Genomic DNA, 26,278 nt, shown 5'->3' with positions numbered 1-26,278 from the left:
CGATTTTCCTCTACCCCCCCCCCCTTCTCTGGTGCCGGGGAAAAACTAGACCATAATGGCTGCCGATCGTTTCAACATAGTTATTATCCCTAAATAGAAATAAATACATTTGAATCAGTTTTGGAATTCCAGTTTATTGATCGACGTTTAGGACCACCCTTAATTTGAAGTTGACAAAATCGAATATTATCGTCAAGTCCAAACATATTGTTTATAAAATTCGAAATTTTCCTGATAACATGTTTACGGAGTTATTTCGCGAAAATCAAAAATAAGGGTTCATGTATTTGACATCGTCATTTTCCACTAATGACGTTTTTATCCGAAATATTCGGAGCTTGTTCGCCCCGCAGCGAATGCGGGGTTCCATTTGGAAGGGGGGGGGAGAAAGTGCTTTCCTGTCTGTGCCTGACCCAAATTTTTCGGGGGCTTCAAAATCAATGTTCACCTCCTCCGCACTCCCGGAGTCTCCTTCAGTCTCTCATTGCTGGGAATACCTGAGCAGGCCTCACCAACGCACCGACGCTCCACTTCGGCCCATCCCCCAAAGCGCCTTTCTTTTAACCCGATAAAAACTTTTGCTCTCTCGTTTTTTACGTTCCTCCCACGGTTCAACACCTAGCTGCTACTTATCCCGGAAAGTAGAGAACGGGTACGACCGTCTCTTACTATATTTGGACTCAAAAGTCAGGTGATCGTAATGGGATGTTTGTAATAATAAGCTGGAAAACATTTGTTGGGTTTTTCGCCGATAAATGGGAATAACTAGCGAAACGAACGTGAGAGAAATATAAGCCTATTTCATTTGGCCGAGAAACAATCCTATTGCTCGCTCTCCAATACCGACTTTTGTAGAGGTCTGCTTCTAGGAATTTCACCTGAAACAATAATCCTTTCAACAATACCTTCTCAATTTTTGTAGTTATGTTTTAGCCTTCCCCTTTTTCAAGTAGACCTTATAGTCTGTATGTATGTAAGAGGAAATAAAACCCTTGGTTCACATAATGGTCTCTATCTGAAGCCTAAATAATTGGTCTACGCTGATTTCGTGTTTAGAATCTAAAATCTGTTTCGTCCATTTTTTCTGTTAAGGAAAATGTAGAGAAAAAAAAACATCCAAATTGCTACAGAAAATTATATACATATATATTTGGAACTTTTCACTCGGTAGCGCGCTAAAATGACAGGATTCGACTTTAAGCCTTGGCTCTAATAGAAGTTATTTAATGTCAAACACACTTATTTTAGCGTTTCTTAAATTATCAAAGAACATCATATATCAAACAAAGAACCAATCCTGATTTCTTAAATCCATTTACAGGTAAGCGGCTGCGACGGTGGCCAGCCAATGGATTTGAAAATACGCGTGACGTCTTAAATTCGACGAAGTGCATTCGTGGCACGAGGTGGCAATGTTTCGCAGCTATCACGTATTATATTATATTTTCGGTTTTCATAAAAATTGGAATTTCGACCCATTTTAACATTTTGTATCGCGGAATTGTCTTTTAGCGGGCTTCATCCTAAATGTCGGCCTCTTTCTGAACACTAGTGTTCTGCGGATTGAACATTTCTACAGGCGTATGTAGACCAAAAATAGACAAAATCGTGAAATTAAATTCCTTTGAATGCTGCATTTTTCTTAATTGTTAGTTTTATTGGATTATTTTTATATTAAAATTGAATAACAAACGCCGTTAAATTCGGGGGTGAAGCTAGATAATTTTCAGAGTTGGTAAATTTAGGATGCAATTTCCAAGACGTATTTTGTAGTGCGTAAACGTGCGCATCTCTCCCCTTCCGTTTTCAACTGTTAAAGATTCCGGCAGCATTCTCCGTGGCCTGAGTTGGCATAAAAGGTACTTCGCTTCGCTGTTATATATCGTAAAGTTCCCAGCTACACAATAACATATTCAATTCTGTTTCGTATTGATTTTTATTATATGTTTATATCGAACCTAAAAATAACTTTTTGCCCATAGAATGTAGCAAACGACCTATTTTAGTCTACCAAACCACAAACGGCAGAACAGATTTTTTCGAAAGACGTTTAGAAAAGCATTAGATAAACGCTATTTTTTATTACGTTTTATTTATTTCCATTCGGAAGAACAGCTTCCAACGCCTGTAATTGTCTTATTGCCGCTATAAAGTTCTGTTTCGTCTAGATTTTGGGGATCTTTATAGCTTTATAGTGTCTTTTATCGTTACAAAAAATCAATATTGTTTTTATTTACCCTCATTTTATTTGAACATCCTACATTACAGTTTTAGAACAATTAAATAAAATTTGTAACTAAGGGTCGTTAACTTTGAACAGACAAGCTTAACCCTTATTCGACGATTAGCACCGTACGTTATTTTTATATCTAGAACAACTAAGAATCCAGGAAAATGAAGCTGAACTTTTGTTTAGCTTTTGGCTCTGGTCCTCAATATTAATAATATTAATTAATATTAAAAATATATTTTAGTTCATGCCTCAGAACATTTCTTTCTATGACTTGAAACATTTTTACAGGGATAATGCAAAGGTATAATAACCTACTTTTGCATGATCCCTTTAAATATGTACTAGTAGTTTTTAAATAAAAAAATTTTACCGTGCAATTGACGGATTTTGAAATGACGTTTTAGCGCGCGACACTACAGGTACATGTCTTGGGCACACAGCCTTCTTTGCGTGCTTTTTGACCTTAACATGTAGAGGTATTTTCACGCGCAAAATGAATTTTAAAAGCCGTCAATAGTGGTTTTAAATTATTTCAATTAAGCTTAGTTCATGTACAGGACGTCCTCCCACAAATAGATAGTACCAAACTGATGTTCCCAATTTGTAATCAATTAATCTCAATTTCTTTAATTAATTTAAAGTAGGCTAATCCGTTCTTCCCGGTTTGGGAATGAAGAGTACTCTAGGATCGAGCGTAGGAACAACCAATCAGCGACGAGAATCGCGTATGCCTTCTACCTACGCATTATCTTCATAGCGTACTATTTTGGAAATCAGAACAGTTAAGCATACTTTTGCTTGAAATTAAATCAATAAAAAAATTGAGCTCCATCGATTAAAAATTAGGAACATCATTTTTGTACTTTTAATCTCCAAATCGATAGAAAGTAGAATATTTTAGCTTTCAAATTTTTCATTTTAAATTCGAAATTAATAAAAAACGAATTGAATGTTGTAATAATTAGTCTTAAAATAAAACCAATGTTGCGATTACACTAATGCAAGGTTGGCATTACTACGTCACTTTCATTTCGAGTAATTTTGACCCAACGAAGCGTTTTCTCGTTTCTTATGATTATTGTAATTAGAGCCGAGAATTTTTTTTCCTCAGAAAGTACGCGAGAACAGAAAACTATTATCCTCCTGGCCGTTTTCTTTTCCGGATTTGTGTAAATTCTCCCGACTATTATTTACCGAAATATATTGTGTAGCCGGGGATAAGCCCCCTTCATATTGGACGCACGCGAGAAAGCAATTTCACTAACATCTTTTATGAACCCCTAGTTTTACTCTTTTTTTCTATCTGGGTCCCGTTTTCGGAGATAAAAAGCCCCTTTTGTTCGTACTGTTTAGACTTAATATAAGACTATCGGCAAGAAATAACTTTTTTTGCCCTTTTTTCTCTCTGTCTCCCTTTTTTTTTCATTTGCAGTCGTATAGAACTTTTATCTATTCTTGCCCAAATTGGAGGAAGAAAACTTTTTGTTCTTTTGTTTATTCGATTCTTCTACCTTTTTAGGTTTTTTTTCCCTTCATTGAGAAAAATATTTGAAAAAAATCCGCTCAATTCTGTTTCACGAAAATTGAAAAATAACACTATGAAATTGCTCCTCGCCAGCTCATCTATTTCGGTATTCGAACGAATTTTATATAAAAGTGTACGTTTTATTGGGTCGTGGCACGCAATTTAAAGTTGGACCTTTTTTTTAGTATTTAAATTAATTAATGGAGTTAGTTCGAGATTGTTAGAATTTATCTTATCAATTTAAAGGTATTAAAATGTTCGTACGTGATGCTTTTATAAGTAGATTTTAAGACTCTGTTATTATTAATGACTTTCATTATGGTTATTTCGCGTTTCTTTTTCTCCTAGTTAAGGTTTATCCGAATTTTGCGTTCGAAGAAAATGCTTTACGAAATACACTTTTTTCCACGTATAACGACAAAAATATTTCTAGGGCTGTGCGAGTACCCGACATATATTTATATCAGGTACCCGAACTCGTAACTCGATTAAGAAAAATGCAATACTCGTCGATTATCGAGTATCGAAAATTGACATATTCGGGTACTCGAATACTCGAATAAGCCACCTTGCTGAATTCGTCGGGTTATTATTTTCCCCATCAGGTTCGACGAGTATTTTAAAAAATTTTGTGTTTCCGCCGCAATAATTTCAACGCAACGCTACGCTCTTAAAAAAAGGGTGTTTAAATGGTATATTAAGGGTGTAATATCTGTAAAAAAACACTCTTTAATGTTAATTTAAACGATCTAAAGGGATTTTTATTGTCCCAAATTAAAAACTTGAAAAGGTGTATAAAGGGTGTTATATTACCCCGTAAATTGAGTGATTTAACACCTCGTAAGGGTGTAGTCGTTTGGTACCCTAAAAGGAGTAGTCTTGTACCCTGAAGGGAATAGGTTTATACTCCAAACTGTATAACAAAGTAACCAAAACGGAGGACCTAAGCATCCCAAACAGTGTAAATAAACACCCTAGCAGGAAAACTGCTTTTGAAAGTGTAGAATAACATCCTTTATAAACCTGTTAAGGTGTTAAATATGGGACAAGAAAATACACATTTTTTTTAAGAGTGTACGCTCTGATATTACTAGATATTTCTTTTCGCCTAATTGAATTCGGATGACGCTTTTTCGGTTACGGCGCTTCGGTTACTTCGGTATCAATTTAGTAGTTTAAATGTTTAATTATAGAGTTAAACAGTCAACTTATCTATGAATTGGTAAGTTTTAAATTCGTTATCAAGTTTAATACAGTTATGAATAATCAAGAATACCATAATTAATATTTAAAGAATATTACCCGAAAAAAACTCGATCGAGTACTCGAAAGTTTTTCTTAACTACTCGACTACTCGAATAATGAAATTTTTGGCTTAATCGAGTATTCGATTACCCGACTCGACAAAAATACTACCCGACTCGACACTCAACGAAAATTTTTCAGATACTCGGTACCCGACTCGATTGCCTAAAACCACTACTCGCACAGCCCTAAATATTTCAGATCAAAGTTGAGATTTTATATTTTTATATTTACTGGAAAGTTATTAACGCTTGACTACTAGAAATAAAATATCTTATCTACAATATAGTCGAAGTTCTTTAATGAAGATTTGATACTGAATAAATTTGTCGTATGAAATCGGTAATATTTGTATATTTGTATTATTCCCCGCGCGTGTTCGAAACAAACTTTGTACCGCGGAATACGCTCCAAATGTAAATAGTAAAAAGTGAAAGTAAAATATTGGGTGCAATGCGGGAAAGGAAAGAGTGCGGCGTACAGCGAGCTTTTAATTAGAGGCTTCGAGATGTTGTTTATCTCCGAAACGGATTTGGAGAGCGGGTTTCTGTTAAAGCGAAAAAGTTTGTTCCTCCGACGATTGCGCGAAACCACTCCTCATCGGATAACCTTCGCTATAGCTTCCCGCGGATAATATAATGACATCCGTTTCGGAGTTGCGTAGATCGCGTACGCCACCTCTGGTTTGTTCGAGCGAAATCCGTGGTTTTTCCTTCCTCGCGAGCGACTCTTGTTGTTCGTCGGGCCAATAACAGCGATATCAAATCACTAAAGCGTAAAGGTATCTTTGTGGCAAATTATAAGTTTCAGAAAAGTTTTTCTCTTATAAGAGCTTTTACAAATCATCAAAACTTGAAGGCCTTAAATGTTAAAAGAAAATATCCTCTTATCAACTGCTTTATGGAGAGGACAAATTAAAGGAAAAGTCCAGGTTGGGTAAAACATGGATCTATTTGAAAGATCATGTTTAAATAAACTCAATAATATCATTCATAAAATTTTATCTTTTTTTTAATGACGATAAATTAATTTTTAAACGAGCGAAATTTACAAGCCAAGCGAGCTGCCATTTTGTTTCGCGGTGACGTTTTAGGACTTTAATTACGCGTTGTTCGCGCTATAACAGAGCTCTGTTTCCTGCACGCGCTTGCTCCGCGTGCAGGGAAGACGAAAGAAAATGGCAGCTCGCTTGGCGGGTATATTTCAGTCGTTTAAAAATTAATTTATCGTTATTAAAAAAAGATACAATTTTAGGACTGATACTGTTGAGTATATTTCGACATGATCTTTCAAATAGACCCAAGTTTTACCGAACCTGGACTTTTCCTTTAAGTTTTTTGAAGCCTTAAAGTGCTGGCAAAAACTATCAAAAATTAAAACTAGGATTAAATCGAAAAAATGTTCTTAACTTTAAGCCTTTTATCAATCGCTAAACATATGAAAAGGGTAGTTGTCGATCCCTTTGAAAGGGCGAAGGAAATGACGGTTATGTTGGAAACAGCCTCCATTAGGCCGGTTTCTTTTGATCCCACGAATTCCGGGAGGAGGGAAGGGAGCGTTTTTAAATTGCTTTTCAAAGCCTTTCGCTGTCGAGTGTTTAGGTTTTGAAAAGCTGGTTTACCCTGAAACTTTCCCTATCGATATGGACGGGAATCTAATAGCGAAATTTCTAGGGGATCCCTACTCCATTCACCAGGGGTGTCTCTATCTCCTCATAACCTTAAACCTTATCGCCAAAGGCGATCTTTCGTAGAACGTCTATAAATAGGATTCCTAACCATTTTTCAAAATTCCGCGTTGCTAGTTTTGGAAATGTACTTTCGCGGCGAATCCGAGTTTCTAGCGTCGTTGTTTACAAAGGTCTAACTAAGTCTCCGGAGAAAACCGAACTCTCCCGAAATACATAAATTCAGGTACCCGAGATAATTTTAAAGGGGCGCCGTTTAGGTTTGGAATTCCATCTAATGGTAATTTGCTAATTAATTCTTTAGGGATATTTACGTTTGAAATATAAAGGATGATTCGTGAAACGGATGCGGATGTTATACCACATTTTAAAGTCAACGAAACGTGTACGGCTTTGAAAGCGAGGGAACCTCAATTGGAAACAGTATACCTTGTCATGTACGCTCTAAGTTATCGATTGCAGCGACACCAAGTTTGTCCAAAATGAAATTAAATTAAAAATTTAAAAAATAAAGAACTCGTTTTTTTAAAAACGTGTATTTAAACAAGAATGTATTTATTTATATTTAGGAAGAATGATTATGTTGCGACAATCGCCGGGCACGTTGAACGCCTTTCCCCCGTCTCGCGCGGGGGGAAAGACAAAACGTCACCGGCGTTTGATTTCCATCGCGTTGGGTGACGTATATTTTAAGCAGCCAATGAAATACCGGGACTATTCGTTTTATTTTAAGCGGAGGAGCGTACTGGGGGGACCAACGGGTGGATTGAGAGAAAGGCTAAAAACCGTCTCGACATAGACATTCTCCTGTTGGCTCGAACGCGTGGCATGCAGGGCTTGTCACCACCCTCCTACGCATCGTAACCCGGCCACCTGAATTAATGGCTTCAAAAGTCGCTCGACGACTTAGGCCTAAGGTGGTGCCTTGGGTATTAGCCTAGCCTAGCTAGCCCTAGGTATAAATAAATACATTCTTGATTTAAACAATAAAAATAATTTAAGTGCTTCTTTAAATTGAAATTTTAACTGATTTTATGTAAAGTGCCGCCTTGCACATGGTGTAGGTGACAATATTTTGGTTGAATGGGGGTAATTAAAATTTAAGGGACTCAAAATTCGACATGCTCATATTCAATTGAGATTTTATTTAATTTGATGGTAATTGATTGATTGATTAAATGTTGCCTAAAGTGGGGTGGTGGAGTGGTTAGCACTTTCGCCTCGCAACAAGTGGAGCCGGGTTCGATTCAAACTAAGGGCAAGAGAGTTTGCAAGTTCTCTCTCCCCTGGTTAAAGGGGTTTTCCCTCATGCTCTTCGGTGTCCCCTTTCCACTAAAACTTGTAGAGGTTAAAGGTAATAGTTAGTGTAGGAAGCTGTTGGCTCGCGAGGCGTGTAGGGCTTGATACCACCCTCCTACGCATTGTAACCCGGCCACCTGAATTAATGGCATTAAAAGTTGCTAGATATTGGGTATTAGCCTAGCTGATTTTTATTAACTTTTAATAAATTAAAATTTGTGTGGTTTCTGATTCTTCGTATAAGCGCTTGTAGAACAGCGAGTACCCTAAGAATATTGGTAAATTTGATGGTCATTTGGTTTTGACAGTTGAAATCGAGTGTTTCGTTTTTATAAATTTTAAATGTTAGACCTACTAATTATAGTTACATCTTGAAGAGTGACGAAACCAATAAAAGTAAAAAATATATAATAACTATAGGATCGAAATTTCTAAATTATAGGATAATTATAGGACTAAATTATATAGATTTATAGGGTTAAACTATAACAATAGTTTCATAGTGTATAAAATGAGTCGTCACAACGTATAGACAGATCAGAAATAAAAATTCAAATCTTTACGAATCTGCTTCTTCATGACTTGAAAAATGGCTAATTAATTATATTTATTATGGCTGTGTAAATCTTTTAAAATTTTATCTGTTGGGTTTTATACTAATATGCTTAAAATATAGGAAATATAAGATAAAAAATCAAATTATAGGATTTAATAGGACCATTTTAGAATGATAGGAAAATATAGGATTTATAGGATCGCTGGAGCCTTACTTTTCATACATTTTGTGTTATATGACTCATTAGCTAGTTTTTGTATTTTTGTAATTTATTTGCTTATTACTGTTATTTTTCTACATATAAAAAACTCGGTTTTCTCAAATAGTAGTTTTTAGATTGGCTTGAACAAAAATAATAAAAACCTGCCACCCTATACTCTTAAAAAAAGGGTGTATTTTCAAACCTTTAAGGGTTTTTTTCTTGTCCCATATTTAACACCTTAACAGGTTTATAAAGGATGTTATTCTACACCTTAAAAAGCAGTTTTCCTGCTAGGGTGTTTATTTACACTGTTTGGGGTGCTTATGTCCTCCGTTTTGGTTCCTTTGTTAACAGTTTGTGGTATAAAACTATTCCCTTCAGGGTTATTATCTACTCCCTCTAGGGTACAAGACCACTCCTTTTAGGGTACCAAACGACTCCCTTCAGGGTGTTACACTACCCCCTTCCGGGTTCTACAATACTCCCTTAAGGGTTCTATAATACTCCCTTTAAAGTTTTTAACTACTCCCTTTAAGGTTCTAAACTACTGTCGTAAGGGTGCTACAATACTCCCTTTAAAGTGTTAAAATACTCCTTTTAGAGTACTAAACTACTGCCTTAAGGGAGCTACACCCTTACGAGGTGTTAAATCACCTTATTTACGGGGTAATATAACACCCTTTATACACCTTTTCAAGTGTTTAATTTGGGACAATAAAAATCCCTTTAGGGCGTTTAAATGAACATTACAGATATTACACCCTTAATATACCATTAAAACACCCTTTTTTAACAGTGTAGATTCAAAATAACAACCTCGCCCGTAGTCAATAGCGTTTACCCACTTCCTGCCGGAAATCCGAAAAAATTAGCTCCATAGTTATCATAGATAACACTACGGCCAACTTTGATGACCCTGGGTTGCGCGAACAGTACGTCATCAACGTTGGCCATAATAGTACAATGGCAGCGACCGACGGAGGCCTTTTCGTAGGTCACGAGCCCGAAGTGGGTAAACGCTTCGTTACGAAAAAGTCAATCAGAAAGCTCCCAGAATTCTTTGACTTGACCTTTACTCTTAGGTAGCTTTTCGTCCCTTTTCAAGAAGAGTTGTTCACCAGAACGCGTTACTTTAATCCCTCGCTGACCAATCCTCATGGCTGGAATGCTTTCCTTAGTTTATTTTAATAAGAATGTATTAATCGATAAGGGGGCGGGGAAGACACTCCGGTATAGACTATGGTTGCTGTATCGTATTCTCCATTACCCTGTTTAGTCCGGATATCCCCGCTTTATACCGGTATTAGTGCGGTTTATCATCAACGCCGTTTTTACCAATTTCTTGTAAAAAGGCTTTTAACGTAACTAGCATTCGACCTCGGCGAGTGAAATCTTATGTAACGAGACTCCGGGGAGAAATGAAAGGCTAGGCTCGCTGTTTCCTTAAGCCCGGAGACCAAGATAAACGTTCACTGCCGTCGAGACTCTTTCGGGGTGTACGCGAGCGAGCGTGGAAGACGGTGGCTGGCAACCTTTCAACCTCAATTCCCTCGTATATAGTTTCATTTTGATCTCGGTATTAAGTTATTTCCGAGGCGAGCCACCCTCCGGGACACGAACAGCCGGCTCGTCCACGAACAGGGCTCCTGGTGCTCTACGCCATCCCCAATCGCGTATCGTGGTCCGGGGTAAACAAATGATTTGGGGAATATACATGTATAACGACACGTCGTGGTGAGCAAATTTCTCGGTTCGAAACCTCCCCTTCCCGATGTAACCAAATATTTCGACCTTTATCGGGTATCGGTTACTCGGAACTCAATTTTCCATCTACTCCTCGCAAACAAGGTCGCGAGACAGGCGGACCAAGACACACATTGTCTCAACATCCTCTTCTTACGATCCGCGTCATCCACTTAAATGGATTCTTCAGATATTCCTGGAAATCTCAGTCTTTCAGACAGGATATCGGAGAAGCTAAGTTACTCAACTAACCCGTTCTATACAAATTTATTTTTATTTTGTACAACACTCGGCTCGCGTCTTAAAGAAGCGCGTTGAAAATTTGGTCACTTGAAGTCATAATATTCGCGACCGAAAGTTATAGCTACGCCTTATTTTGGCTACCCTCAAAAACTAGATAGGTATAGTAAATGTTAAGGATGAAAAAATTAGTGAAAAAGTAGAAAAGGGATAAAAAAGCTAAACCCTAAACAAATTTGAAGAAATTTAAAAACTTACAAATAGCTCGTACCGATAGGTCTTCGTGCGAACAAAAAGACGCGAAACTCGGACCAAATAGCCAGAATTTTCAACGGTTCACCGGTTTCGTCCTATTTGGGTCTCATCAGTACCGTGCGAGAAAAGGCTGGCTCGCGACTATTACACCGAAAAGAGAAACTAAGCCTAAACATTAAAAACTTCAAAACGTTAAGTATAGTAAATGTTATATTATCAGACGCTAGATCATAGGCGCTGCCTAGGAAGATTGAGACGATGCAGCGCCACCTAGACTCTTCGAAATTCGATCTCAGATGCGGGTCAAGTGAGGTGAGAAATTGCTCTTTTAAAACGTTTCTTGGAGTGTTTGTATCTAATGTTATCGGTTCCCCTCGGGATTATTTGTTTGCTGTTGTTAGCCACTGCCATCCGCCTTGGTTCCACGCGAAATCCCTCGACGTCAGAAGTTGATCCTATTAAGTCACGCGCCTGGCAATTGGTCCGGGGAACGAAGCCTCAAAGGGGGAGAGCGAAGGGTTCCCAAACGCGATGGACAGCTCAGCGTTTTGCTTCATTAATTACAGCTTCCGGTTTTAAAAATTAACTCTGAAAAGGACCCATTATACGCATATCAAAGCTAGCTTGTGTTTCATTTATTTATTTTCTCTGAGGTTGTTTTCCGGAAAATCGTTGCTAAATTTCAGAGCAAAAATATTTATTGTGTTCCTAATACCATAAGTAACATAATAACAAAAAGTATGACAATTAACGAGATTTACAAACCAACTGATTTTCATAGTTATTGCGCAATTCAGATGTTTTCTCAGCACAGAGTCCTCTATTGTCTAAAATACGCGAGATTTCCGCTAAGCCGAAATATCTGGTTTCCGATAGATTGGCGGAATATTAGGCTAAAATTATAAAAATTAAAAACTTTTTCTCGGCGCTCATGTTTTTTTAGCACGCGTGATTCGCACGCGGGCTTCAAAACAAAGCCAAAGCCCCTCGCGACTCCAGAACTTGCTCTCCGATATTAGGCTTAAAGTTTTATCAAAATTAGTCATCCAAAACGGTAAGTCGCGAGTTCAAGTCACAGCTTGAAGAGAATATCAGTGCCGAAAAAAGGTTCGGTTAGAAAATTAACATTAAAGCAATAGGAAGTGTCATACTTATTGTTATTATGTTACTTATGCTAATACGGAGGTGCCCAAATGGGCGATCTTTGGTACATGGAGATCTCGACCTTCAAAATGGCCATATCAACCTTAAAAATCGTGATTACGACTTTTGAAATGGCCATCTCGACCTTTAAAATCGTGATTTCGACTTTTGAAATGGCCATCTCGACCTTCAAAATGGCCATATCCACCTTAAAAATCGTGATTACGACTTTTGAAATGGCCATCTCGACCTTTAAAATCGTGATTTCGACTTTTGAAATGGCCATCTCGACCTTTAAAATCGTGATTTCGACTTTTGAAATGGCCATCTCGACCTTTAAAATCGTGATTTCGACTTTTGAAATGGCCATCTCGACCTTTAAAATCGTGATTTCGACTTTTGAAATGGCCATCTCGACCTTTAAAATCGTGATTTCGACTTTTGAAATGGCCATCTCGACCTTTAAAATCGTGATTTCGACTTTTGAAATGGCCATCTCGACCTTTAAAATCGTGATTTCGACTTTTGAAATGGCCATCTCGACCTTGAAAATCGTGATTTCGACTTTTGAAATGGCCATCTCGACCTTTAAAATCGTGATTTCGACTTTTGAAATGGCCATCTCGACCTTTAAAATCGTGATTTCGACTTTTGAAATGGCCATCTCGACCTTTAAAATCGTGATTTCGACTTTTGAAATGGCCATCTCGACCTTGATGGAAAATGGCCATCTCAACCTTGAAAATCATGATCTCGACTTTTAAAATTTCCATTTCGACCTTCAAAATGTTTATTCCGAAAATATACGAAAATCTGCTAATAAAAATAGCTAATTATAAACACTGATGATCTTTTAAATTGGTAAATAAATAGAAAAGATATTCCAAATGGATCGAGATCAAATAGGGATTCATATTAAAAACCTTTCCTATAAATACACCGCGTAATTGGTGGAATTTTTGTAAACAAAGACAAAACGAACGAGTATCGTCGATGAAAAGATGCTGTGATAAAAATGAGATGTTGATATAGGCGCTGTTTTGTGTCACTCGGAAGCCTTTGAACGGTCGGGCGGGCAGGGCTCGGGCCGATGCCTGTCACGTATACAGGCGGCTATTTTAATTTCCTCAACCAGAAGCGAGTTTCTATGGCTTAGAAGCGTGTACTAGTCGTTTGAGGAATCCGTGCGAAAACCACTATCGAATCAGGGCTAGCCGCTGTTTATTTAATTACCCGCCGAGCTTTACTTTTGCCTTTTAATACTTAGGAAGCGATAGCGCGGAGAAGGAGGGTGAGACGTGTATTTCTCGATAATGCCTCTCCTTACTCGCTCTCGATTAGAAACGTGTTCCATCTCTCTTCGTCTCTCTCAGCGACCACTCTCTACTCAATATCGTCGCAACGTGATAACGGCCCTCTCTCTCTTTATCTTTTTATCCCTCACCCTCGTGGTGATGGCTACTGACGCTTAAGCCTCGGTTCAATTCTACCTACGGAACCGAGAGCAAACAAGACGCTTTCTCACCTTCTCCACCGGTGGTACTTAATCTAGCAATTGAGGATATTGCGTGTGTACCGTGTAGTCAAAGAAAGGCAGATGGAAATACGTTTTCCTTTTGGACAGATTCCGAATTGTCACTGAGTAGTTTAATTCCATTAGCTCGCGGCGGGAAACGTGAGTGCTTTCTCAATCCGTTATTCGATTCGATCCGCTCCGACACCGGCTTAAAACAACTAGTCTCGCCCTCATTTAACACTCGCTAAACTATTAATTTCTTATTGTAAGCAAACCTAAATAATGTACTTCAACTTGACATTACTTGTCTAGTGCGCCGAGGTGGAAAATAGTGTGGAAAATCGTGGGTAATTCCGGCCTGGATAAAAGTGAATTTTGTGGCCAATAAATATTTTGATCACAAAAAATATTTTAACACATAAATTAAGCTTTGGGCTACTTAAGGCAACTATATGCATAGGAATGGTCAGATTCTGATTAACAGTAGAATAGTCTGTTAATTGTTTTGGAATAATTCATTCAAACATTGTAAGTTCAGTGTAAACTAAGACATTCTTACAATAAACTTCTTAAAAAATTAATTCCAATTGCTTTTTTAAGCATTTTTCTTTATTAGCCACTATTTTCCACGTTTGACCCATTTGCCACTATTTTCCGCTGGCCTGGACTTTTTTCCAAAAAAGTGGCTTTTTAGGAACACTGTCTAGCACGGTCGCAACGGTTATGGTACAGTCTCGCACCAGAGTATGACTATCAAAAGCTCCTTCGAACATTGAAGTCCCATTTTTCATAATCGCCAGTTATAATATTTATAATAAAAACTTTATAAGGATATTCCCATTCAGAATAATCTGTTTTACAAGGAAGTCCTACCTAGTAGCGGGGAAAATGTCAAAATCTACTTTCAATACGGCTTAAAACAAGTAAACAAGTATTTCAAGCCAGTTTCAATACGGCTTAAAACAAGTAAACCAGTATTTCAAGCTAGTTTCAATACGGCTTAAAACAAGTAAACAATTATTTCAAGCTAAAGTTTCAATACGGCTTAAAACAAGTAAACAAGTATTTCAAGCCAGTTTCAATACGGCTTAAAACAAGTAAACAAGTATTTCAAGCCAGTTTCAATACGGCTTAAAACAAGTAAACAAGTATTTCAAGGTAGTTTCAATACTGCTTAAAACAAGTAAACAAGTATTTTAAGCTAGTTTCAATACGGCTTAAAACAAGTAAACAAGTATTTTAAGCTAGTTTCAATACGGCTTAAAACAAGTAAACAAGTATTTTAAGCTAGTTTCAATACGGCTTAAAACAAGTAAACAAGTATTTCAAGGTAGTTTCAATACGGCTTAAAACAAGTAAACAAGTATTTCAAGGTAGTTTCAATACGGCTTAAAACAAGTAAACAAGTATTTCAAGGTAGTTTCAATACGGCTTAAAACAAGTAAACAAGTATTTCAAGGTAGTTTCAATACGGCTTAAAACAAGTAAACAAGTATTTCAAGGTAGTTTCAATACGGCTTAAAACAAGTAAACAAGTATTTCAAGGTAGTTTCAATACGGCTTAAAACAAGTAAACAAGTATTTCAATACGGCTTAAAACAAGTAAACAAGTATTTCAATACGGCTTAAAACAAGTAAACAAGTATTTCAAGGTAGTTTCAATACGGCTTAAAACAAGTAAACAAGTATTTCAAGATAATTTCCAAATGAACGGGTTTGTCAAGCGGAAGCGAAAAATATCCGTTGGAAACCAGTAGCGTAGTCAAAGGGGGTCCAGGGGACACGTGCCATCTAAACGTATGGTTGTATGTACTATTGTTGGTTTTTTAGTTTTTTCAGTTGTGTGCCCCCCCCAAAACCGAAAACCGAGCTACGCTACTGTTTGAAACAGATCGACGTGTAAAATGAAAATTCTTGCAGCGGATTTTTAGTATTTTTACACGTAACTAGCGAGCGTAAAAAACAGGGGTTTTAAGGGGGAAGACTACATTGGCCATTGTCTACTTTCGCGCTATTCAAGCTGAACTCTTTTAATTTTGTATTTTAACTTATAAAATTAATATTTAAGTGTAGAACAGCCTCTTGCTTAGTGCTTAAAATAAGTTTGACAATTTTAAATTTAAAAGTAATTAAGTTATTACGTTTTAATTTGGACCCCCGAAGCTAAACAAGTTGGGCAAGCGCCCAAACTATCATTTAGTTAGGACCTTTATATCTCGTTAACTATTAATATTAGAATTATAAAAATTATTCTAAGCACTAGAGGAAGGTTCAGCCTAATAAGAAAAATGTAATTCAATTATGTTATTGTTAAAACAGAAACGTTCAGCTTGAACGAAAAAGAGGCTTTTACTGTATTCTTCCCCCTTAAGCAAAGCACAACGACTGGTCAGTGTGTTATAGCTACCTTTCAAGCAACGAAACGTTTTATACACTTCTTACGGACGCTTACGGTCTTTCAGACAGAAGTGACCCTAGGGCACTGGCCACGCAGTTGGATGATACGCGAAGACGTCACTAGAATTTGACCAGTTATAAACTTAAACCATTCGTGTAGAAAACGTTATTCGAGGAAACGTCCTTGGGAACTTTCCTCAAATTGGCCTCATTTCGGAACATGAGTCAATTAAAAGTTTAAAAAAATGCGAAAATTCCGTATAAAAACGCTAAAATCGTAGAATGTCTTTTTCAGGTAATTGTAATGATAATCCTTCTGGTCGTCTGGCAGACATTGAATCTTTTCTTCCATAAGGAAAGAGAGTGGAAAAAAGGGCTGTTCCAATCGATCTCTCGCGGGCAAGCGGGCGGACACACGGGCGGACACGCGGGGGAGAAGGGCATATCCTATAACGTTCTTCGTTCTTGGGATATAGATAGATTCCTTGCCTCCGACTCTTCACTAGATTATTAGCGAAGTATTTTTAGGGAGCACTTTCTATCTGGCCCCGAGTTAATCGATTTAAAGGCCGCACCGGCCTAAGTAGAAGACCAGCGAGGTCTACGAGAAAAGCCAATTCGAACCTTCTATTTTTTTATCTTCCGTTCAATTCTAGCGAGTTCTTCGGTCATGTGGAATTCTAGCATTTTGCGGGGGAAAAGTTTTCCCTTTTCGGGCTATCCCTTACAAATCTCGAAGAAAACGCGCGGTTTCGACGGGTCATGTCCAATAAAGATTGAGCCTAGGCTTAGCCGAGAGACGGTTCGAAGGCGAATTTACCCGGTTACGGACCTCTTCTTTTACTACCGGTGCCTCGCCAATAAGAGGGTTTATCCAAAGTCACCGGCTTTTATTATATATAGCAGCGGAGACTTTGGCGAGGATTAATTCGGCCGGGAGGTCTCCGAGGCGGTCCGAGATATTCGATTCATTATAAAGAGATCGCCTACCTCTCCGCTAGATGGAGCTTGTCGCAATTAGCCGCTTTTTCCTGGAATTTATTACCCGCGGAAAAAGAAGAATCCAGAAGACGAAATACACACACAGAGAGAGAGAGAGAGAGAGAGAGAGAGAGAGAGAAGGGAATGAGCGCGGCTCGTTTACTCCGCCGTTCTTTAAACGCGTTAATTTCAAAGGTTCGTTCGTTACAAGGGCTTTTTGGTGGTGGGGACTTTTAATCCGGTTCAAAACCCGGTTTTCCCGGCTTTTGTCTTTTTCACTCACTCACTCAGTTTTCTTTTCCTCGGGGTCTGGCCGATGGTTTCTCAAGAAGCCAATTAGTTCGACTGAATTCTTAGAGATGCTCGAGCGGAAGAAATAGGAAGTCCTCTTAGTATTTCGCAATGTTTGGCGAAGGGGAGCGCGATACCTTTTCGTCTCCTCTCGCTCGGTCCCAATTGGGATCTTGTAGAATATGGTAAATCACATTTCGCGAACCTTTTAGCCCCTCTTTTGGCTTTGATGTTCTTGAGACGGAACTGGTTGCTGGGTAAGTTGTTCCTACAGTTTTAAAGAGATTTATCTTCTCCAATTTGTGGTCCCACGCGTTTGAATTATACTATTAAAAGTCTCTTGTTGGACGCTGATACGGCGCGATTTGATTTTGCGACTTATATATAGAGGTTTTTCGCGTCATACGGGTATACTTTAACAGGCCCGTAGCCAGTGAGGAGGCCTGGGGATAATTTGTGCCCCCTCAAAAAAATGCGAGTGCCCCATCCTGCCCCCATCAAAAAGTATCTGTGCCCTCTTAAAAATAGCATTGTGCCCCTACAAAAATATCAAAGTAAGTAAACAAAATCAATAAAAAATATCCTATTCGCATTTTATATTAAGTTAAATCCAACTGTCCAAACTATGTTATCTACTTTCGTGTACCTCGCTTTATTGGATTAGTATCACTTCCACCATTTGAAGTTGAAAGTTTTAGCTGTAGCAGAAACAGTAATATGGCACGTAATCAAGTAGAAATAGTGATTGGACTCTACTAACTAAAGTGAATTTCCCGTAGTACTGCAGTTAATATTCTATTGTACGGTGTCGTCGTTTACCCAAGTATACTAACTGCGGCTTATTTCACTTTATTCCCTCCGTGTAGTGACGTTGTATGGTTCACAACAATAGAACGTTCTCAATTTGTCCTCAGTTTACTGTTTACACCATTTTAGTTTCGCTATCGGCTCGCGTGAGATTAATCAAGTAATTGTAAGTCCAAGTATGTTTAAAAGCACAAAGAAATTAAGACCAAACTAATCTGATTGGAAATTCAACTTCGATTTACCTTTGATGTAAATTTAATTTATATATATTTAAACCACGTGGTCCAATGAAAAAACGCCAGTGTGGCCCGTGTGGACCCTTAAGCTCATTTTAAAGTAGCCATAGCCTCATAGGTCATAGGAAAGAAATTTATTCCTAAGGGTGCCCCCTTCGGCATTTGTCGGACCCCCTCAACTGAAAAATCCTGACTACGGGCGTGGGTACTTTTAATCCGCAACGTTAAAGCGGTTACGTAATTCAAAATCTTTTTTCAAACTATTTTAGCTTCCAAAAGGCTTAAATATAATGATACTGTTTGGTTTGAACGTTCGAAGCTAGAGTTAAAACAGGCGTGGGTCACTTCTGGGTAAAGTATTTGAATTTCAACGAAAACGGTTCTTATTCCGGCTAATTGAACTTAATGGCTCTTTTGAAGTATAGAATTCCTTCATCAAAGAAACGCTCTCTTAAAATCGCTCCTCTTTCATTTTGTAACGACGAACGGACTGGACGCGTACGCGCTTTACGCTCGGGGCAATTTAGCGAATTCCAATTGAAATGTCACTTAACACCGTTGTCCCTTCCTCCTTATCTTCTTCTTTCTCTGTCCTTCCTTATTGATCATGTACGAATAAGGAACGAAACCTATATTCGCGATTAAACTCGCTCTCTGTATAAAAGGCATTTTCTTTCTTCTTTGGATGGACTCTTTTAAGCCACGGTCACACTAGAGCTTAAAACCCAGTTTATGTCGGTTTGAATGCCAGTTTTGACCGCCGACGATAATTCTTGGCTCACACTGGCGAAATCGCTTCACCCCTGTTCGCTTGTAGCCAAGGCTTAACGCCATTTCAATTTATGACTAGAATTTTGAAAATACCAAAATGTATCCCAAAACAATTAGTTAATCATGTTTACTATACATACAGTAATATTATTGGACATTATTTAGAATTTTATTCCCATTATATTTGAAAATACGAGCAATTTTACTTCCCCGCCTTGTCGTTTTGAAAGCGATTCTAACCGACTTGGACGAGTTGCTTCCTGAACTATAACACGAAGCGATTTGTGACGCTGGTTTTGAAAACTAGTCATCTAAAACGAAGCGATTTGTGACGCTGGTTTTGAAAACTAGTCATCTAAAACGAAGCGATTTGTGACGCTGGTTTTGAAAACTAGTCATCTAAAACGAAGCGATTTGTGACGCTGGTTTTGAAAACTAGTCATCTAAAACGAAGCGATTTTAGGGGTAAGTGTGAACCTGGCTTTAGAGAACCGCATCTCCGTCACTACATTCAGGGAGGTTAAGTACCCGATTTGACCAAAAGAAACGTCTATGTCTTCTTTAGTTCCCCCAGAAACCTCTTCGAGACTCGGCTTAATAAAAGACGAACGAAAAGAAAATATTTTCGGGCCGGCGATCGCGCAATGTGACAAATTTGGCGTCATTTTTCAAACTAGTCGCCGACTATTCCCAGGCAAGTAAATAATACAGAGGGAAGGCGCTAACCCCTGTTTGTCGTATTTCCCCTTTTCGGTCACTTCTCTAGCTTCCCCCGCGCGCCTGTGGACGGACAGAGGCTCTTATGGCCGTGGGAGGTCGAGCGTGGACGAGAAGACGATAGGAAGTGGCGGAGGACGCGTTTTCTCTTTACGTACCGCATGGTACCTGGTCCTTAATGGCGTTTCCCGATCTGAAACGGGACTCTCGTCGCTTTTATTATCGCGGGCGCCCTGCCCACCAGCGGGTCCTTCCAAGAAGGCACTCCGCGCCGCTAATAGCGCCCAGTCACCCTCGAATGAAAAAGAGAACGATTCCTTTTTCGCCGATGTCAAGCTGGCCCGGGCTTTTCCACCAGGGCCCATCAAGCGGACTCTTCTCCGCTTTCTCTTCCGCGTTTAGCTTAATACGTTTGTGGCCCCGGGCCTTCGGACTTCGACGTCGTTCTCTTTCCCGTGGTCCTTTTGTCCTCTTTTTTAGAAATAACGGCTTCAGTCGACCGTTTGGAGAAATGCACCCGCGCCGCTGTTTATCGCTCGTTTTTGGCCTTCTTTTCCACCGCCCGGTGAGGGTCCGTCCAACGCGATTGGCGCGTGTAGAATGGATTCGTACGCGGATGGAAGAATGGCCCGTCTTTGTTGTTACCCGTAATCGAGAGGGAAAACGGATTGTTCTATTGTGTTTGACAAAACGCGCGTCGCGGTGGGAATGTTGTAATTAGTTTTTTCCTACGTAAACAACGCGTGTATAATGATACTTTTCGTTATAATAAGAATTCTTTTGATTGAAAAAGATAATATAAATTGTCAGTTGATTGTTTGTTTACGTAGATTTGATCGACGACCATTGAGGCAATGTTAGTCGAACGCGAAAAGTCTACGGTGAAAATGTTTGCTCTTTCATATTTTCGCGGTAAATACAGTCACGCTCTCGATTTTAGGATCCTGTTTTGACTTATTCCGTGCTAAGGCGTCATTAATACGCTATTGTACGCTATTTAAATAATCGTATTTCGCATTGGGTAAATGTTGAAACTTACAATTTATCACAACTTCGCTTCCCATTTTCAACACGCTATTCCGCCTATAGTCGATTCCCATTTTCGGTCGCCAGTACGAAGGACGAAGGAACGGGTATTCCCGAAGTTTACGCGTTCCTAACTGTTTATTCGCTCGACTATAGGCAGACGTGGCATCTCCTTTTTATCACTCGGCAGACTCGGCAATTTGCGGCCAATCCGGCGGCGGCGTTCATATCGCGGAAAATTCTGGAAATGAGGCGAAACAATAAGCGGAAAATACGTCCTGCCACCGTATGGCGCCACACTCGTATTTTTTTCGTCAATTTTTTTTCCCTCTAACTTCGTACTACCCCCCACATTTCGCATCACACTCGCCGCATTTCTTTTTGATATTCCAGCGGGCTTGAAATTATTGCGTCGCCGGGTTTTTTATCCTTTCACCGCGTCCTAGTTTCGCTCTTTATCACGATGTCGGCGCGCCAAAATGACCAGCGTACGGCAACAGCTGGATCAAGGCGTAGGCCACCCTCGCGGTGGAATCTCTCTCTAACGCCACCTCCGCCTTCTCTTTTGAGCTCGATGTGTTAGAGCCCGTTTTAAATGGCCGCCCCGTAGTCGCGTAACTTAGAAGTTTACTCGTTGGGAAGTCTTACTCTATTATTCATCCTTTAGAAATTGTCTGACTTCAGCAGATGCAGTCGCTTTATAGTACATCGTCAGGCCGCTGCGTAACTTTCCGCCGACAGTTTCGGGACAAATCGGCACTTTTATACCCCCCCATTTCGGGATACTTCAAAGCTTGCTTATCGAAACTTCGAGTGGCGTTTTGCGTCTATTTTTAGACGGTTCTCTAAATATCTTTTAAACTTATTCCAATGTTACTATACTTTGAAGGTATTCGTTGCGTCATAAGTACATCGCAAATTCCCTTTCTAACTCTCTTACATTTTCAATTCATTTTAAAACCCGGCGATAGGTCAAGCGTGACTTCGGTAAGTCAGATCGCCTGTACAAGTGTTCCACACGTGACTGAATGAATGAATGAATATTTATTTACTCTTTGTTTAAGAACAAATCCCTTTTATAACAGGAAGGAAACCGTAAATATGATCTCACGAGTTACATGCTTTAAAATATATTTTCCATCGTCAAAACATATTATATACAATAATTTCGATAAAATAAGTTTGACAAAAAAAATTTAGAAAAATGAAATAAAGCAAAGTGATTGATAGGACTAATAATAAAGTTATTTACAATATGTACAGCTCATATATGAATGAATTTGCAAAAGGGAATACATTTTTAAATTTGGCACAAACTAGAAAAAGTTCGTCACGACCAGATCTTAGCACTCCCCGATCCTAAGCCCGAAAGATACGCAATCGTCCGACTTGTCCAGTTCGTTCGCGTAAATATATTCTTTTCGAATATTTTCGAATCTCGGACACTCAACTAGGAGATGTCGGTGTTCAGGGTGAAGCGCCCCACCAGGCTCCTAATTCAATCTATGGATGCTATTAATCCCTTTAACGAGGTTCATCGCTTCGATTCATTTCTTAATTACTGCCAGTACCGCCTTCCTCCCTCCCTGATCCATACTTTTCTAAATGAGTTTTTCATCGGTGATATTATTGAAGTAACCGGAAGGTTCATCCGATAGTTTTGAAATGGAGAAATGGGCGAGGCTCCTACTTCAAATTGAACTGTCAAGTTAGTTTTAACGGGGCTCACCGCCACCAGGGTCCCAGTATAGAGTAGATTATTTTATCTACTTTTTTTTTAATCACCGTGTTTCCCCGGTAGTTCCCCGGGGGCTCTGCTGTTTTATCGCTCGTTTTTATATTTCATTCTATTACATATTTTACGCCTTGAGCCCGGCCCCTTAAATCGATAACTATGTTATTTTTTTGTAAAATGTAAAGGTTGCGGGGTTATTTCCGCTCCCCATCGCGCGCATTGATGTATTTTCTAGCTTAAATACACTTTTTATGAGGTTTCTCGATCGACAAACGGCTCTAGCTAGCGCGTACAAATTTCATTTTTTTTGTCGTTGCAATTTCTTAACTTATACGCCTGACCTTCCATTCTAGCTAGGTGAATACGTTATTAAGTTGCGAATCACCGTGTCTCTTTCCTAAAGCCAGGCGCTCTCTGGTCTTCGTAACGTCTACGCCCTACCTTTCACCAGCCTTTGCTTCGTAACGGAGACAATGCCTTGTGGAAGGCAGGAAGGATACGAAACGGAGAGCTAGTGAGCGCCTAGCCTAAGGCCGAGTCCCGGCGAATTTTCGTCGAGCATGATTCTCCTTGATTGTTTTTCTTTCGATATTTTTTTTTAAATATTTTTATATTTCGGCGAATCTTTAAAAAATAAAAAAAGTTTGAAAAATAACCCGAAATGCGCATTTTTTATGACCACCAGCTGGTTACGAAGGGGAAGATGATAATCGTCTTACGAAAATGGTTTCAACAGCGTTCGAATATTGTGGTTCAATTTTCTCAACGCGTAGCTCTTCGAAATGCAAAGGCTAGTCATAAACGTTCCACATTTTCCCTAGTTTTATGAGTAGTAGAAAGAGCAGTACCTATCAGGGGCCCCGACAGTGGTTGCCAGTTCCCGCTAAAACAATTATTCCGGGCCCTATGAGAGTCGTTGTAAGTGTAGGGAGCTGTTGGCTCGCGTGGCATGAAGGGCTTGCCACCAGCCTCCTACGCATTGTAACCCGGCCACCTGAATTATTGGCTTTAAAAGTCGCTTGATGACTTAGGCCTAAGGTGGTGCCTTGGGTATTAGCCTAGCTGATGATGATGATGATGATTATTATTATTATTAAGATAACCGTGGAGAAGAATATACATCGGTTTTACAAACCCGGGCCAGAGAGCTGCACGGGCCCCGGGTAAAAATAAAATTCTGGGCCCCCAAGCTGCACGGTCCCAGGTAAAACAACAATTCCAGGCCACATGAGAGCAGATTTGCAAATAACTAAACTATTTCGAGGACAATCCCGGGTGAAGAAAAAATATCTGAGCGGGAACTGGTAATTTGTACCGACTTTCTACCACTCTCGTTAGCTCTGGTACGTATCCGTCACTATAAAAATTTGCGAAATGTGACAAAATTTCAGCGGCCATTTAAAATGGAACTGCTAACATTACGCACATAACAGGTGGTTTTTTTTCGCCTGTTCTGGGTTTTTTGAGCAGGTTCAAAAGTGTAGCCCTATGACGTCATTTTACTCCAATTCTATCTTGACGAAAAAAACGAGTTGGAGTAAGAAGGGAGTAGTTAGAGGTTAAAGGTTATATATTTGTTTTGTTTTTAAGATGGCGACCGGTGGTGAGATCATCAATATAGGACTCATTTTTCTTATTTATTTAATAATAATAATAATCAGCTAGGCTAATACGGAAGACACCACCTTAGTCCTAAGTCATCAAGCGACTTTTAAAGTCATTAAATAGCATTTAACAATTGGATATTCGTTATTAAAAGCTTGCCACATGTGAAGATGTTCAAAACCCGTTATGTTTTCGTGAAACGAAATTTAAGCGGACGAATTTTCTATATAAGCTAGATTTCTCCCTGTCTCCCTCTACACCTCCTTTCGAGGAGGAGTAAAAAGTGTAACGTATGAGCTCTGGAACAAGCGAACAAAATTCTGGACAGGGTAAATCTTACCTCGAGAACAGGCGAATAAAACGATTTAGGGTAAAAAGTTTACACTTTTTGTCCTGGGACAGGCGAAAAAAACCACCTAGTATAATGTTTAAAATATTAGCATCTGTTTTTGCGCGCTACGTACGGCATGACACGCTCGTACCGTGCTCGAGAGAAAGAGTACTCCGTTTCAAGGCTGGTAAACAACGTTTCTCGCAGGTGGTGCGCGGAAGTGTCAACCGAAATACGATCTAGGAAATTGTTTCGGAAAGATAAGCTCGCCACTTCTGCACGCCGTTCCCCGATGCGTTTCGCGACAGGTCCGAGAGAACTTACACGAAATTTGTCTCAACTTTAACCTTTCCCTAACGACTCTTAATCGGGCCGTGCATTATCGCTTTTTTTAAGGATTACCTAACTATAACCCCCCTTGCCTGCGCTTTGGCGTAGCTGATTAAAAAAACCCAGCAGGGACGGATCAAAGCGGGATTAAGAGGGCTTATCCATCGGATCGAACCGACGTAATCTTATCTGTAGTTTGAAAAAAACGTACGATTTTTTTATACCAAACCTAAGAACGTATATTTCCAGATATTTAGAGAATAATATACGATTACGTATTTGTAATTGAATAAAAACTAAGATTATTTACCAATTTTTAGATATTTAGAGAATAATATACTACATTTTTGTAATTGAATAAAAACTAAGATTATTTTTTTTAGATATTTAAAGAATAATATAGGATTACGAATTTGTAATTGAATAAAAACTAAGATTATTTATCAATTTTAAGATATTTAGAGAATAATATTCTACATTTTTGTAATTGAATAAAATCTAAGATTATTTATCAATTTTAAGATATTTAGAGAATAATATAGGATTAAGTATTTGTAATTGAATAAAACCTAAGATAATTTATCAATTTTAAGATATTTAGAGAATAATATTCTACATTTTTGTAATTGAATAAAAAATATGATTATTTATCAATTTTAAGATATTTAGAGAATAATATACTACATTTTTGTAATTGAATAAAAACTATGATTATTTATCAATTTTAAGATATTTAGAGAATAATATACTACATTTTTGTAATTGAATAAAACCTAAGATTATTTATCAATTTTTAAATATTTAGAGAATAATATACGACTACGTATTCGTATTTGAATATAAATTAAGATTATTTATCTATTTTTAGATATTTAAAGAATAATATAGGATTACGTATTTGTAATTGAATAAAAGATTATTTATTTATTTTAAGGTATTTAGAGAATAATATACTACTAAAATTTGTTCAAATTAATTTTTGCCGGTTTAATTTGTGATGATTTTTTTATTATTTTTCCAGTGAGTTCCCAAATTCATATCATTTGAAAGCGGATTAAAAATGCATTAAATTTCCCCCATTCCATTTTGCTTCTTTCGCTTCGAAAACTTCGCGGCCTACTATTTCTTAATCGAATTTTGCTATCATTTGTCCCCTTTTTTCGAGAGGGTGGTCGCTTCTCCGGAAAATAATCATTAAGTGAATTGAAAGGAAAAAATTAATCTGAGCCAACTCGCCGGTTCCTTTACTTTCTCGAGACCCAATAGCGGCACTCTTTGACGCCCAAAACCTTTCTTCTCCGTCAAATTCATTTTTCGATTTTCTTTTCGTGAAGAGACGAAGAAGAA

General features: G+C 38.5%; 1 protein-coding gene across 1 annotated transcript in view; it reads right to left on the bottom strand.

The window, feature by feature from the left end:
- The window catches only part of LOC149932987 (GTP-binding protein Di-Ras2), a 41,918-nt gene that overhangs the window by 14,568 nt on the left and 1,072 nt on the right, over positions 1 to 26,278 (bottom strand). The gene's annotated exons all lie outside the window — the stretch shown is intronic.

This window comes from Leiobunum rupestre, chromosome 8, assembly GCF_980474605.1.
Source record: "Leiobunum rupestre chromosome 8, qqLeiRupe1.1.hap1, whole genome shotgun sequence".
Taxonomy (NCBI): Eukaryota; Metazoa; Arthropoda; class Arachnida; order Opiliones; family Sclerosomatidae; genus Leiobunum; species Leiobunum rupestre.
Note: the sequence above shows the minus strand (reverse complement) of the source record. Positions and strands in the feature narration are given on the sequence as shown.